Below are 10,396 nucleotides of genomic sequence, written 5' to 3'. Positions count from 1 at the left end.
AACAACACAAACTCTACACATTGGTATGTTTTAAGTTCATGTGCTTGCTAGGAAAAGAAACTTGGAACAAATTTTCGAATTCATAACATTGAAGTCTATAAGCTCGGTTTGACGGCAAGTACCAATTGCCTAGGGTGACGTCATAATTATACCCAAACCTGTGGCATGCTAGGTATTGGGCGGAGTTTTGAAGGACGGTGACACCAGTTACCTGTAGTACTAAACTATCTTTCCTTCGAGCAAATTATTCTGTGTTTACACTATTTTTCACAGCCAGTTTATAATTATCTAGTTGACTTTAGACTTCTTATTCTCATATTATCAAGGAATAATTTATTTGTTTATGCTTTCTCACTTTACTGGATTTTCTTTACCGGGGTACATGTGTGTATAGGCCTAGACCTACTTGCTGTACATGCAGATGATGGGTAAGGGCACACCTGTATGATAGCTGAAATGTGTCGTTCATCTTAATGCGGGCTGCCTGGAGTTCACTCACACTTGAAATCCAACAACTACACGTATCCGTCCACACAATATCTACACTCAACAGTTTTAATTTAACAGGAAGTCTGTTGTGTGAGTGGTGTTACATAACACAGTGTCAAATTCAGTACAATATGCCGTTAGTCTGATAGAATCCTTATGTTGAATTAGTAGAATATATGTGTAATATTTAACAGATTAATCTGTTCCAATAGCAGAATACATTCTAGCATCACTCAGACAACATACTTTCTGTTAAAATTAAAACTTCATTTCTCCCAATGTGCCACTTGTCATTCGTTACCAAATGTAATTTTCCACAGCAATTCTCAACATTCAACTATTTCCTTTTATATCAGCTACACTCAACGACAAGCAACTATGTTTTTTCCAAATCATCCACTGCATCCACAAACAATTACCTTTCCATAGGGGTTATCGAAATTCACAAACAACTACCTTTCCATAGGGGCTATCGCTATCCACAAGCAACTATTTTTTCCCTTAGTAGCTATCACCATCCACAAACAACTACATGGATATCGCCGTCTACAACGATCCCCACCCACGGCGGCTATCGTCGTTCATCAACAGCTGTTGTTATCATCTAGAACTGTTTTCGTCCACAGTAAAGCTATCGTATTTTATGAACGTTTATTTGCCCTCATACCACCGTCCTATATGAGAAAACTATTTCCACCCATAGTATAGTGACCACAGAAAGTTGCGAGGAATGATCTAGGCGAATAAATTAAACTATTCAAATCTAACCCGTTTAAGTTTTATCGTAATAAACGTATGTTTATAATTTTATAGAACAATACACAAGATTAGATAGCCTTCACATTTGTGGAACTATGGTGTAGCGGACTGTTGACAGGATGTTGTAGAACTTGTGAACAACAAGCTGGTTATAGCTGCTGAGGCAACTGACATGTAGGTGTTGCCAATATGACTCCCAGTTTAACACATGTGACGTAATGTCAATAACGACATAGCAGAAACCCCATAGATAGACTGGTGTACCGTAAACTTTTAAACTCCGGCCCAGGCTTTTAAAATTCTTTTTTTCTCTTTTCCAAAAAGAAATATAACTGCACGTGGGAGATTTTTACAGTGTATTTATTCTAATCCTGCAACTGAAATAGGCCCTAAATTGTGACATATTGATATAATACAACTTAGATGTTCCAATTATTTATTTATTTATTTATTTGATTAGTGCTTTACGCCGTACTCAAGAATATTTCACTTATACGGCGGCGGACAGCATTATGGTGGGTGGAAACCCTACAGAGCCCGAGGGAAACCCACGACCATCTACTGACAGACCTTCCCACGTACGGCCGGAGAGGAAGCCAGTATGAGCTGGACTTGAACTCACCGCAACCGCATTGGTGAGAGACTCTTGCGCGCTAACCAGCTGAGCCACGGAGGCCCCCAGATGTTACAATTACGGCATGTAACCAGTATTGTGTTTACTTTTAAGTAAACGATGTCATGTTCACAGTGATACATGTCCAAACATACAAAACATCTCAATCTCATCATGTTACAACAGTATGGACGGTCTTACTGAACAGCTGTAGTGCTGCTATCTAAATATCTGCAGCACAACTTGTACATGTTCAAATGTACCTGTATGGTGTGGCTGCCACTAATTTCTATTCTAAACGAATAGTTTACCTTCAGACAAGAATCAACCATAGAAAGCCATTTACGGAGAAGCACAATAATGACATTTATTTGTTGAAAGCATGTTAAAATTTCATTCGTATTTGTCAGCTCTTGTCTGTATTTTTTTTTAATATGCTTATCTATTTTGCTATTCTGGGCATCAAATCTTCTACCTCTATGGACAGAATTAGAATGTTAACTTTGTTAATATTTTATTCGCGGACGGTACCAAATAGGATTTCTTCTCTTGAAATACAAATGGTCTCTATGGTATTATGGGGCCTCCGTGGCTCAGTTGGTTGGCGAGCCAGCGCAGCCTAATGACCTGGGAGCCTCTGCGGTCGCTGTGAGTTCAAGTCCGCTCATGCTGGCTTCCTCTCCGGCCGTACGTAGGAAGGTTTTGCAGCAACCTGCGGATGGTCGTGGATTTCCCGAGGGCTCTGGCCGGTTTCCTCCCACCATAATGCCGCCGTAGTATAAGTGAAAAGTTCTTGAGTACGGCATTAAACACCAACCAAATAAATAAATCTATGGTATTGTATCTAGTAAATTTGGAAAACCTTATGTTCCTAAGGCATGTTTCCTTAGGCTTACTCAGTAATATATGCTTTATATCTTCGTGGGGTTTGTTCTACATGTAATCGCACGGGGTGCTGTTAGTGTCAAACAATTTACACTCCTCGTCCACTGACCAGCATGCCAATTGCTTTGACTGATTATGACGTCACTTCACGTAAACAGTACGAAGTATGGACCATTTTACAGATAGTTGTCTCATTCTTCCCAGCTTAGCCTTCAGAAATACAGATTTGTACTTGTCCATTTACTAACCTGGAACTCGATTCTTTCGCGTATGTTTTTCTCAAAATATCAAAGCTGTACGCTATAAAAAACATGTTTCCTGTAATCATTCAATAATTCTTACTTTAGATCACCTAGCTTTCGTGAATAGTAAAAACGTCACAATTAACACAAATGTATATGTTACATCGGCGACAAGCCAAACTTCGCTAACCGCCATCTTTAATATTAGTCGGCCGCATTTTCCGAAAAAAAAAACTCGTAGAATGATTTTACTGAAACCAATGAATTGTACACCAAAGGGAGTCTTAACTTTAATTTGTGTGATAATAATGAACAGAAATGATCCACAATCAATTACATTGTGAAAAACAAGGCCCTCACTTTGGGAAGAACAGCCGAGCCCACCCTAGTAACCAAGTTATGTGATTTGAAAATGGCAGCTTGCGAAGTCCTGATGCTGTCAGAGTGGATTCGTCGGTTACATTTGTGTTATTTGCGATGTTATGACCTGTATTTGTATTTCAGAATTACTTTAAGGTCATGGGACATCTCTTTTTGTGGTGTTTAGCGTTGGCACTTTGGCGACAGCGAAGACGACAGGGCTCAGTTCCAGTTTAGTGAATGTGACGGTTCAGAGTGGTTAATGTGGAAGGTAAGTTGGGAAGAAGGCCAACCATTCTTAGAGCTAGTAGAATGTAGGAATATATAGACACAAAAAAAAAAAAAACCCAACAGCATTAGACTATAACCCGTCGTATTTTCCGTTAAGAGTATTTTGCTTTCGAGAACAGAGTAACTTACGTATCACTCCCCGTAGTATAAATTCTATATTTCTACCCAAATCTTGTATTACATTACATCTCCTTGAATAGGTTATTCTATGGCCGCGATGTTGTTCGCTAAATAGGTTAAACTAAAAACGATAAACCAAATATGTCTGTCTATGAAGGCTTTTTCTTCATCTTTCCATGATTTGTGCTACCTACGTGTAGTTTTGTCGCCATTTATGTTATGACACAATGTTATATTATCAGCAGCATGTAAACATTCCCTATATGCCGTTAGGCTACCTTGTACTCACCACTGGATAGAGCAAACCGGCATCCTCAAGAATGTTACATTGGCGATCGAGGAACTAAACTAAGACACATTGCAATAAATTTCTGGTGAATAACAGCCGTTCTCACAAGCTAACTTTGTGACGTTACAATACTAACGCCAGTAATACACAAACAACATGGCTACATCAATGACTTTCCCTTTGTTTCTCAAAACGAGCTATGGAAAAACTGGAAGCTCCAACTGTTCTCATTCCTCGGGAATTATCGAGCAACTATTCACATCACAAGTGGACAGTCTCCTTCACATTTTAGGTTCGGCTGACACCAATCAATCCCCACCAAACTACAAGACCTACCCAAACCTGCCCCGGACACTGACGTTCGAATTTAAGGCAAAACCGCAAAACGCCGAATGAAAGAATCTGCTAATCAGCGTAGTTCAGCCAGATCGTCCCGCATCCAGCTTGGTGACTATGTGCTAGATTAGCAAAACGAGATGAACAAGTTGATAAGTCGTTTCAAACCTACACCATTTGTTGTTAAAAAGGTCAAAGCGTCTTGATATCTGTCCTTAATAACACTCAACAGTTCTATCTTCAAGCGTGTGAGGCCCAATATGAGAGCATATTCCAGAAACGATAATGATGAGGAAGATGACGTCACGGACTTTCCGATTTATCGCATAACTACCGAACTATCTCAGATTCGATCACGGTGTCCACGACAAAACAGAAGACTACCGGATTTCTCATTTAAGTAATTTAAACTGTTTTGTATCTTACTGTCTTTTACTGACATATCATGTGCGTTTTCCCTATAACTTTAATTATGAACTGTTGAACATTATGAAAGAGTTGAACATTTGTGAGTTTGTAGTATCGGACGGATACGTAAGTCCGACATTTTTTGGTATAGAATCCCAAGCATAGTATTGTTTATGCGCACATCAGTGTTAATGTAACGCTGACATCTAAAATAAAGGGAGAGATGTAGTATCTTCGTAGTTCGTCCCGGGCTATTGTGAATCTTAGTTTTAGGAGACTATGTACGTTCAGCCAACGTCGAATACGTGCGATCTGTCTCCACGTCTTTGTCCAGTTTACACCGTCACCCATTAGTATGTTACACATAACAAAATCATGCACCAAGTAGTAATCATCTACGAATTTATGAAACCATTTAGACATTTAGATATTTATACAGCAATTAGAGGCGTATAATTCATTTTATAGCTTTAATTCCCGGGTTATTGTAAACAAGGCGTATCATTCATTTTATTTCATTTATATTTATTATTCCAGGGTTACATAAAAATAGCAATTGCATGTAAAAATACAGATAAGCACACATTAGTTGCAACACATTTGCGCAGGGACATTAATGTGTGCCTTGCATACTTCAGTTTGATACACCTATACTTTTAATGGGTACCAAATCGTGTGCCAGTGATACACACTTTGTCGCGAGCCACACAAACACGCTCGTCGAAACGGTACACTTTTGCTTTTAGAGAATAAGTGGCATTATGCACGATTATGACGCAGAATGACAGAGATTCTAAGCACACCACCAATATTTCCTTACAAGAGGCCTATAACCACAGCACAAACATAAAAGAGTAATTTTTGCCCTAAAACCTTGTGACGCTGACTGAAATGGTCAACAACACACATAAGAAACATTGAAACCATACAGCCTGAGATATGTAAATAGAACATACAATAGAAGTCCATTTGGTATATTGTTAACCTATTAAGAAAACTGTCCCTTTTTGTCGTAAATTCGGCTTGGCACGAAACATTTGTTGGCTTTATACAAAGGCAGGTTCAGGTTAGATGTACCATCTGGAGAGTCTGTTGTTTTCTATAAATTCTGCAAAGACTTATATATATCTTTAACAGCCTTACAAGAGTTGTTTAAAGCCAGCAGATCATCAACATGTGGCTTACTGAATGGCCTACGCTGCCCTAGAGGTGGCGACAACATAAAAATTAAACACTGTTCAGATAAAAGAGTGCGAAAAGTTAGTCGTAAATATGGTCTTCAATATTTTTTCGACTTTTTAAATAGAAAAAGACCCTTAGAAAAAAATTTGTATGGTGGGTAATTGTGACTACCTTTTGGTACATACAACCGTTGTGTAATAATGTTATAATGAGGATGTAGCACATGTTTAATAATAATATTTGCACTAGAATTCAGTCTTTACAACTAACAGATATATTTTAATATATTCATAAATATTATCATGATTTAGATTAAATGCATATATCTGGATGCAAACAACACATTTACATTTAAATAAATTTATTGGAGGTGCATCACATCCTTATTTAGAAGATTATTATGCAACGAAGAGATATGTTTAAATGTGGTCCCAAATATCCACCATACAAAATATTTTCACATGCCATTTCCCTGAAAGAAAAATGAACAAAAATATTCAAAAACCATATTTGTAAATAAGTTTTGACCCTCATTTATCTTAATTTGGCATGATTTTCATGTTTCATGTTTTCTTCTCCTTTAAGTAATATGCGATAAATATACTACTACTATGTAGGTAAATAAAATTATTGATGTATTTGATGGGTATTTTATGTCGTACTCAAGAACATTGCACTTACAGAACGTCAGATAGGATTATGGTGGGAGGAAACCGGGCGCAGTCCGGGGTAAACCCACGACCATCAGCATGCTGCCACATCTTCCCACGCACAACCGTACAGAGGAAACCAGCATGAGCTGGACTTTAGCTCGCAGCGATCGCATTAGTAAGAGGCCCCCTGATCATTGTGCCTCGCTGGTGTGCTAACCTCCTCGGCCACGGAGATCGCTATTGATCAATAAATCTCTGGTCTTTTCAGGGTGACCTTATACTGTGTACCTTGATTTCAGTACTATGATATGTCCTTATAGCTATGTTCAAAGAAGTAGAAAGACTCAACACTGCGTCAGGGAATTTTCCTCGACCCACTACCTCGCTTTCAAAAATGGAATTTGCCAAAGAAACAGCATCTTCAAAACAACAACAACCATGAACAATTAGAGTTAATCACGAGATACAAATGAACACTTACACTGAGCTTCTGTTTTCACCAGGAGAAGCACGTACCCTGTTAGAATTACCGACAGACATCGACCCCATGTTCTCAGAATAGCCATACTACCTGGTCTTAAAAACCCTTCAACAATAAAAACAGAGGAAACAGGCTTTAAAAGAGAAATAAAATAATGACAAACCAGATGAAAGAACATGAAAACTTATTGGCAAATATGGTCTTATTAATATTTCTTTTAAGAGAAAAGGTTATTTGAAAATACTTTTGTATGGTGGCTATTCGAGACCATCTCGTAGTATCTAGGGTCTGTTCATCACAGTGTTCCAAGTAAGGATCTGATGCATGTGTAATAAACTTATTTAAATATAACTGTCTTGTATCTAAATACATGCATTTAGCCGGATTATGATAATATTTATGAATATATTTAAATATAAATGTGATAAAATCACGCTTAAATATAAATGTTAACAGGCCAAATTCTAGTGTAAACATATATAGTGTTGCATCCTCATTGCTAACATTATTACGCAAATACAATATGTACCAAGAGGTGCTCGAAAATACCCACCATAAAAACATGTTCTCAAGTATCTCTTCCTCATTAAAGAAACGTCGACAGAAAATTTTGGATATCACATTTAAAACCATCGCATTATTTTATTCGAACTTTAAGTAATTTCCACCTTTAACAAGGGGACCAACTCTGTCATCAAACTAAGTTTTTACCTATTTTGTCTAAAAACAATTTAAAACTTCTTCATATTGCCTGTATTATTTAGTGGAAATAAACAGTGGCAAAGCAAATACATGATGACAATGTGATCAATACCGTTATCGATGTAAGTTTGTCAGGTCTTTGTTCCTACCCTTACTGCTGCCTCGCTTCCATTGACATTCTACAAATGTAATACTCACATCATTGTTCCCCATTGCCTGATACAAAACAGTCCGTGTGTTATCTTAGAAGATATAATGTTCACTTGAGAAACTCCTTGCTCAGTCCATCAACCTGAAACTAATAATCAGACGAGTGTACGAGAAGGTAAATAAAAAGGACATGCGTGAGTGAGTGTTTGGGGTTTAACATCGTACTTCGACACAGAGGACAGTTGTGTTATATTTTGTCACGTAAGGATTGGATGTTTAAATGAACTTAGTGCAAAGTAGAATACAGCAACTGGTCATATATGCCAGACACGCTTTTCTACAAAATAATGGTATATCAAAAATCTACGAATGTGAGAAAATTTGAAAATACGCAAAGATTAAAGAGTTACTTCCCTTAAAAATGACTGGCGTTTTCTCCTGGAGGCATATCGTAGGACGATGTGTGTAGTTCTTTTCCTGAGGTATTGATGCTGACCTACAAGAATGAGCGACGCGTTCATCAGAGAGGTCCTGTTGTCTGTGTTTATCACTTCAAGCATATTTGCAGGTACAGTTTTAGACGATATTATTGCTTCAAGTGTCAAATATTGCATTTTAACTGGCTAGTGTGCATGTCTAAATACCATAGCATACCAGAACAAATCATTTGGGCAGAATTAATAGTATATTGTGAATAGAATCACACATGCACAATTAACACTGCATTCTGCACATTTTGTACAAGTGCATGTGAATCCGATTTCGTAATAAGTTCGATGTTAAGACATTATTATCGACACACGTTTGGTAAATGAGAGCATTATTATGTCTTAGATATCTATCTGTCGAGATCAGGAAACGTAATGTGTGTGTTTGACGTTTACTTTATTGTCTCCTTATGATGACGAATCGTGTTTCTTTCTGTAAAGGGTGGCACACCATCTTTATTTATTAATTTTATTTAATTCCCATTAGATCTACACCCTGTATCCAGTCAGTCAATCTCAGCACCAGGTGATGTCGTGGCCGGTCGTCCATTTACCCTGAAGTGTAAGATAACCAGACAGCGAAATGAATCATATCCTCTCATCTGGTCCCGCTATGTTGGTAAGACCTCAACCCGTATATACTTCTCCATTGAGTGTGCACCGTCAATGGAGGTATCACCAGAATTACGAGCCGGGTTATCAGGGCGATGTCAACACGAGAACGGTGAAGAGGTTTACACAGTGACGATAGAGAACGTCACAGAAGACACTGGTCAGTTCAGATGGCATTGTGATTATGCAGGCGGGAAAGACAACGTTACACTGGATGTTAAAGGTAGGTACAAATACTCAACTGAACCTGCGTCACATCGGTATACATGTATCTCTATACATGTCTCTCACACATACAGTTTAACCGTAATAACACGCATCCTGATGTGACACTAAGTGGTAAAACGTATACTAACCCTTATGCACACTTTTCGTGAACACCATGTAACAGGAAAACATGTAACATTATCTCAGTCACAACAGACCAATAAACTTGAATAACATAAATATGTAGATAACATCCAGTGTCCCTATGAGTTTCTGCCCTGTAAAAATCTTTACTCTTTCAGTAATACTTTACCAAGAAGTGATTTGAACCCTAGGAGAAAAACTGCAACCCCTTGCTATATTACCCGGATATTACGAGTTTATGTATACATTGCACTGAAACGAATCGACAACCACCGATTGCAACGTGTGAAATATATATGTGTGTATCGATATGAACGTTTTAAAACCGAGGCTCCGGCTATACGTGGGAAGCTGTGCCAGCAACCTGCAGGTGGTTGTGGGCTTCCCCCGGTTTCTTCCCTTCATAACTCTCACCGCCATCGTATAAGTGAAATGTTCCTGTGTTCGGCATATACATATATACAATCAATGCTGACAATTGACGAGTTCACAACCATGCAGGCAGGTACATGCGAGTTATCCCCCCTTTGCCGTGAAATGAGTAAACTTTCTCAATGAGCAATGTTTAATATTATTTATAGACACACCACCGATGTGCTCTAGCCCTGGCTGAGATACGAGTCGATCTTTTAAACTTATTTTTATTGACGTTCGTCTATTGGGATGAGGGACAATTTCTTGCAACTTACTACTCCCTACAAAGAATGTACATAAATTTTATTCATGTCAGGTTAAAAAGGGTACAGGCGTAAAGAAAATAACAAAAGACACATACATAAACAGTGAGTTTAAATGTTAAGTATACAAAAGACTTACAGAATCTTGGTTGTAATACAAAAGTATAACGAAGCGTAACACTATAGAAAGCAAAGTATTATGCTATAATATCGTTGGTCATCTTCGGGTCACTAGAGAATAAAGCTTTTTGTTTCCATAACATATCTACTCAGAGCTGCGAAACTATTTTTAGATAAGGTGGGATCAT

The sequence above is a fragment of the Liolophura sinensis genome, unplaced genomic scaffold (assembly GCF_032854445.1).
Source record: "Liolophura sinensis isolate JHLJ2023 unplaced genomic scaffold, CUHK_Ljap_v2 scaffold_18, whole genome shotgun sequence".
NCBI lineage: Eukaryota > Metazoa > Mollusca > Polyplacophora > Chitonida > Chitonidae > Liolophura > Liolophura sinensis.
This window is presented reverse-complemented; position numbering follows the sequence as displayed.